This window comes from Ambystoma mexicanum, chromosome 11 (genome assembly GCF_040938575.1).
Source record: "Ambystoma mexicanum isolate Mex_15411 chromosome 11, UKY_AmexF1_1, whole genome shotgun sequence".
Taxonomy (NCBI): Eukaryota; Metazoa; Chordata; class Amphibia; order Caudata; family Ambystomatidae; genus Ambystoma; species Ambystoma mexicanum.
In genome coordinates this window covers 958,827,595-958,834,854 of record NC_090934.1, presented here as the reverse complement: position 1 = coordinate 958,834,854, position 7,260 = coordinate 958,827,595, and positions in this window count along the sequence as shown.

Sequence of the window (7,260 nt, the reverse complement as noted above, 5' to 3'; positions counted from 1 at the left end):
CCGAGGTCCGTTAGCAGGAACCATAAGGGACGTGTGGTCGGACCACACGTCCTTTACGGGTCCCGCTAAGGGACCAGGGCGCTAATAACGGGCTTGCTATTCGCAAGCCCGCTATTAGCGCCGACCCCATTCCCATTGAGCCCTATGGGGGCTCAAATGGGAATGGGCAATGGTTTGTTCAATGGGGACTTACCGGTCCATCCAGGGTTGGAATGGACCAGTAAGTCCCCATTGAACAAGACCGGACTCTGACACGGTATGGGAGGGAGCCATGGTGCTAATAGCACCATGGCTACCGTCCATCTCGTAATGACCCCCATTGTGTCCACAAGAGGTCTCGTGAGAATACCAGATCTACATCAAAGTACATCCCCAAATGGACTATCCGCAAATTTTCAAAATACGAGCAATATATCACCAGATGTTTCAATGTCTCATAACTTTCCTTTTCTCGACAAAATCTACAACCAACATCGGGCTCCACTTTTTCATTCTTAACCCAATATTGCATCTTTACATTTGTATGAAAGAGGTTGAGCTTAAATTTCAAGTACAGACTCCTTGCTTTATCACAAGGAAAAATTACCAGGTATCGAAGCCGTGGATGTTGTTTATGAGTGAAGCATGATTGATCACCATAAGATTTGTACTTAGCATTTAGATCAATGATGTTTGCCCAATCCATCTGAAAGAATTTCTTTTTTACCACACCAGGATGCTCATAGAATTCTTTTTGCTCCATAGCTATTAGCTGTAACATCGCTTGCATCTTCTTAACATATCTATCAATCGACATAGGATAAGCATTCATCACCATTTTACCAAAATCAATGAATTAGGTGGAGGATACAACATTTTACCATAATTCATCAACATTCTCCAATAGAATTTAGCAGCAAGGGAGGTCAAGTCCTAGTTCATGAAGGATGAATGAATTAGGCAGTGATTTTGGAAATCCAAAAACTGCTTTCCAAATCCTTCCTTGTAACTTGTTTAGAACTTTTGTTAAATCAAGTATACATAGATCCAGTCCAAACAAAATGATTGGCTCTACCTTTAAAGTGTAAAACTCAGTAGTTGGTAATAGAGAGAATTTTGAGTACCTCTGCTAAATTATTTTCATTTGTGAAATGAGGTGGATTACTTTTATGTTTAGCGTACTACTCCACATAGCCAGGGAGTTTGAGTCACACAGATTCTTTGCTGGCCATATGGTGTCCGGTCATACATCTGCAAATGCTAACCAATTGATTCTGGTGTCTCCTAACTTGACTGGAAATATATCCAAGTTTTCCCATATCTTGTCAGGGTCACATCCATATAAGTTAGAGTATAGCTGCCAATTGACACCCCTTCTTAACTCCTATTTCTGTGTCGATTGACTCTGTAGCAGAGCCATCTCGATTTATCCGTACCCTATAGGTATAAGTAGCGCTATTCGCCCCAAAAGATATTCTGGTATTCTGTATTTAATCATTTTACTCCATAGCCAAGCCCTAATAAGGCTGCGGACTGGTCTAACGATGCCATGTATATAGCCCCTGATCAAGTACGATGAGAAGTCTCCAACAGTTGGGCTAGGATCGTGGCATTAAGAGTCGTCCCCATCGCCTTCCTGAATCCGACCTGGAATCTTGAGAGAAGATGGTTATCCGCTACCCATTTCTCCAGTTCCCTTAGTAATAGAGTTGCAAATACCTTGGCAGGCACATCAATCAATGAAATCGGGCAATAGTTACCTGGGTCATCAATCGGCCCTTTTTTGTGGATGGGTACAATAATTGCTGTGAGCCAGGAGGATGGAATCATTCTGTTTTCAAATACCAGATCAAAGCTAGGTTTGATCATTTTGGCCCAAAAGTGCAGATGGATCATCTTTTAATAATAATACATTTATTGTGAAATAGTTCAAATTTGATACAAGTCTATAAAATGACTTAATACAAACATATTACAATCAATACATTAAATATGAAAATTATATAAAAAAGATAAAAAAGGATTGAATAAAATTATACATATATGCATAATCAGACACAATACAGTACAAGGATAATACAGTGCAGTGCAGAGATAGATCTATAGGAGGTAAGTGTGGCACACTCCATACATATCATATGCAACTCTACACACAGGATACCTGACACGGATGGACACATACAACTGAGTACCAGGTATCAATCGTAATAATCCGACGTCAGACTTCCGGCTTCAAACATAGGGACTGATTCCTAAGGTTCCTGAGGAGCCCCGCACGTTTCCACTGAAGCCGGCTGGTTGGGTAATAAACTTTTGACTTTAACCCAAACCCTGTATAGTGCCAGTTGAGTCCTAATTGAATCCAAATTTAAACAGTAATCCCAAAAGGACTCTCCCTTAATAGTCCCATAGTTGTTTACCAGCTTTCCCAGCATGCACATATAAAGTGGGCCCAAACGAGGGCACATAGTCAGGACATGCCTAGTAGTTTCTAGATGTTCTCCCTTTTCACAGATACGACAACTCCTGTCTTTCGGTAGAATACACAATTGTGGCCCAATAACTGCTAGTACCTGAAGCTGGTTCGTCTGCAATCTTAACATAAATTGACGTACCTCCGGATCTGGGCATAGTAACAGGTATTGTTGGGGCTTTCTGTATCTGTGGATTCCATGAGTTACGGCTTCGTACCCCTTCAAGGTTGACAAATGTATGTAGTTCTGAGTCCAGTCCCATCTATTCATTTTTTTAACTGTTTGTAGCTATTTCCTTGAGGTGACCTTTCATTATCAAAGTTGGTACCAGCCAGACTAAGCAGTTTACAAGATAAGGAGGAAATAGCTTTCAAATAGAACACACCTCGGGCTCTCAATGCCATGCCTTTCAAAGGTGTCAAACCCAGTTCCAACCTAAGATACTGGACAGAACAAGCTGGGCCCAGACCCAAAACTGCTCGCCAATACTGGCCCTCAAGTATATTAAGCCAGTTCATATCTTGTATAGCTAATGCCTCCAAGCCATACAAGATAGCGGGGACAAAACACTGTTGATAGAGTCTAATGATCCCCGCAATACTAAACCCAGCTGTTCCTTTGGCAAATTTACAAGCCTGCAGTGTAAGAAGTTTTGCCTGCCTCTTTTTTTGCGAGATGATCAGATTATAGTTGGGTTGAGTGTCAAATTCTAACCCCAAGTATGGATATGATTGATCAATACTTATACTCCCTAGGCTAGTCACAACTTCTGACCGACGAGGGCCACTTTTGGCAATTACCAATATCTTAGTTTTCCTTAGATTAATGGTAAGTCCCAACTTCGCTGAGTAAAGAGACAGCTCCTCAAGCATGCTCTTTACTCCAGTCAATGTGCGATCGAACAAGATTAAATTGTCCGCATTTAGCATCCCTACAATAGGGGTGTCCCCCAATTTTGGGGGGCAATTTGCTTTAGCGGCCATCCGGGGTAACAGGTCGGCTATGTACAAATTATAGCACATGGGCGCGCCAACACAGCCCTGTTTTACTCCTGTGTTGATACAGATGGAATCAGTGACCTCTCCCTCGTTGTTAAGCCTGACCCTGGCACTGTTGTTACTGCACAACTATCAAAGTTCATCCTGTGTAAGCTCACCAATGCATGAAGTATCCAGCCAAGGCACTTCAAGTTCCTTAACTTGTCCCACATGGTCTCCCTCTTGACTTGGTCAAATGCACTACAAAAATCGACAAAAAGCATGTACAGGGTGGCGTTTTTATTGCTCAGGGTATTATTGATCAATAGGTCCAGGACCCTGATATTATGGGCTGTCCCAAACCCTGCCTGTGTTTAATTCAAGATGTTGTTACTAGTGACCCAAGATTCAAGTTCCTTAAGGACAAGTGTCATAAAGATTTTACCAGTTACGTCCAGCATGGAGATAAGTCGGTAATTGCCAGCATTGACTCGATCTCCCTTTTTATGCACTGGTATAAACACTGACCTTCTCCATGAAGACGGTATTGCGGCCGATCTACAGATACGTGCGAAGAGTGTTAAGAGTACATGTGCCCAATTGTCCGGGTCTCTTTTTAGTACCACATTTGCCAGCCCATTCGGGCCAGGGGCTTTTGTAGGGTTTGAGTGCTAGAATAACCTGCTTTAGCACGTTGTGGCTTAAAGGTAAGGGCCAAGGGGATATATTTGATACCATGGTAGAGGCAGGTATGTTTGCATTAAAAAACGTATGCTTAATATGTGCTACCCACTGTTCCTCACCAATAGGATTAACTATTCTTAATCCCTGGTCCCCTCCTGCCTCACCTAATAATTGCCAAATACGGTGGGTGTTTCTGCTCATTAGAGTCTGAATGGAGCCCTCCCATTTTTCACGTTGTTGGGACTTACGGTAATGGTAAAGCCATGTGCGGTACTGGCGCTTTATATACTTAATCACAGTCAGCCTCTTCTGCAGGTTCCTGGTGTTAATAGAGGTGAGTCTACAAGTTCGAATTTCTCGCCTCATTAACCTTTTACGATCTTGTATCTTAATATCAAACTTGCCCCTTTCAACGTCTTTCCATTTCATTTTAGGCACCTGGATATGCTTAAACAGGGACTGGGTGAGAGATTGTATCCATACCTCTATCTCCTCAGGGGATTTCCCCCTTAATTCACTCTTCACACAACAGCCCTCAGGGAAAATCAAGGACCTCATTCTTTCAATATTAATCTGGGACCAGCAGATCCGATTCCCTTGATTTGTTATAATCACATCGCTACAAACATTCCCAGAACCATTTCCCCCACCCCCACTCAGGATCAGGACAACTGGGGCGTGGTCACTATAAGTGTTAGGGGCAATATGAATACCCATGACGCTACTCAAGGTACCTTCGTAAACCACCATATAGTCCAAGACTGCCCTCTTTGTGCCCATATGCCAGGTGGGTTGGCCGGGATTATCGCCGGTTGTGCGACCATTCAGGATTATACACCTCCATTCATTTAAATAATCAACCCATACCTTGCCTTTGGAATTGGAGGTTGCTTGTGGCATTTGGCTGAAATCAGATACATTATCATATTTACCACAACCTTCTAAGTCCACACATCTCGCATTCAGATCACCACATAGTATGATCGGGTTACTTTCATAATCAGCATCCCAATTCATTAGTATGGTGTCCAATTGCTCGAGGATAGACTCAGTCTTCAATGTACCCGGTGGATCATAAATATCAATAATTAACAGATCTTGAGGATTTCCTTCTTTCTCCGTTATAGTCGCTGCCACAGCTAACACATTACTACCGGGTTTAGGGTAATTTACAAGTCTCGGGCTATATGATGACTTTATACCTATTAACAGGCCGCCCTTAGGGAGACCACTCTCCCCCTTAGTGGCCTCTGCTTGGAAAGTTACATGCCCATCAAATTCCACCTCAAATGTGATCCAGGTCTCTTGTAATACAAAAATTTCATTGGAGAACAGTACTTCCTGTGCACTGCCCCCAGTAAGCCAGTGACTAAACCCCCTAGTATTCCAGCTCACCACTGACCAATTTCATTCTGAGCAACTTTTAGTGGCAATCATGTTCTTTAACCATTCCCAGCCTTGCTTGTCGTTACATTAACTTTTGACTTTGGTGCAGCTTTAGAGACTATTGTTTGAGTCTTTTGACAATTACATTTAGTACATCCTTCCTCAGGCACATCCATCTTTGGCAGTATATCTAGAACATATCCCAAATATCCCTGAGTGTAATCTAATTAGGGCTGTAGTTTCTGGCAGGCTACAGTGTACTTTGGTAATCATAGTATTCAAAGGTCTTAGTGGCGCCACAAAATCAAAGTCTCCACTATTGAGTAGCCTTAGCGAGGGGACCTTGTTAAGCATGAAAAAAGTGTAGCACGATTCAGCGGCCGCCCCTTTACAGCTGTCTTGGGTGCAATAGTTAAAGTTCTCTGAGGTAACATCACAGAGATAGTAGGAGATGAGAACACAGCAGGAGGATCCAGGGAAGGAGCAGCAGTATTACTAGGGGCCATATTGGTGATGGTCGGTGAGATCTGAGTCTCATGCAAGGGTACATTAGATCTAACTACTGGATTAAAGTCTACATGGACCTGTTTTGAGGCTGTATCCTCCTCCTGAAAAGACGTGGCACAAGCCGGACCTTCCTCTATCAGCCAGCTAGTAAGAGTACCCACGGTCTGCACCGACCGTCTTTTACGTCTTGCAGCTCTTTTTCATTGCTTTTTTGACATGTTGGCACTAAAGGGCTTTATTGTGGAATTTAATACAGGGAGGTTCACATCCTGGTTATCCGGCGGTTCAGCATTAATCTTCTTTTTTATCGTCAGCGTTTTCTGTTTTATCTGCTTCCCCTGACGTTTCATAACAGACCCCATGTCAGATGCACCCCTTATTAGGTCTACCAGAGACGGTGATAGAGTCGTATCCAGGTTTACTGAACTCAGTTCCACAATGGCGCAATCCTGTGACACGCCTTTTACAGCAGAAGATTTCTGAATGGTAATCTCCCGCAGATCGATACATGCCCTTTCTTTAAGTTGGTTTTGGGTTGTTAAACGTTCACATATATTTGCAATTGCGACCCCCTGAAGCTTCAGATCTCCGTGTATAGTGCCACATAGTTTTAAGAGTATTTTTGTTGCAAAATTTAAAATGCTGTTATTATGGTTTGTAGAAGTCTCATGGGAACTATACTCCTCCTCAGTAAGTGTACTTAAGGGTAAAGCAGTGGCGTAGAACATGTTAGGGCTAGCAGATAGCCTGGCTACCCCCCCTGTGTTGGACTGTGCAGGCTGGGGAGTTTCCTTTATTTCCATGACCACTGGAGTACCCACTGCCGTCCCCATGTGGGGCGCAGGTCCCAATGTAATCTCCTCCCTTAATAGTAACGGGACTTGAGTCTCCTTTACTAATGGAGGGTCCGGCAAGGAGGGCTGCAGCTGTGTTGGAACATTTTCTGCAGCCTCTTCAATCCTACCCCTTACTGCAGGGGAGGTACGATCTTGTAGGGCATAACATAACTGAAGTAAGGAGTCATTATCCTAGTCCAGCGGTAGATAGCTGCTGTCCACCTCAACTAGAGGTGGGATCGCGTTTGATGCTGGCAGAGAAGTTATCTGGACAAAGGTTTTAACGGGGAAGAAGGCATCCAATCGGTCTTTTTTTTAAATTTAACTCCTCAGGCACTTTCGGTCCTGTGTCCCCATCCTTGCCGCCTTTCTGCAGCTCAGTGCAAACTTCGTTAGTCTGTTTAGTGGAACGCATTG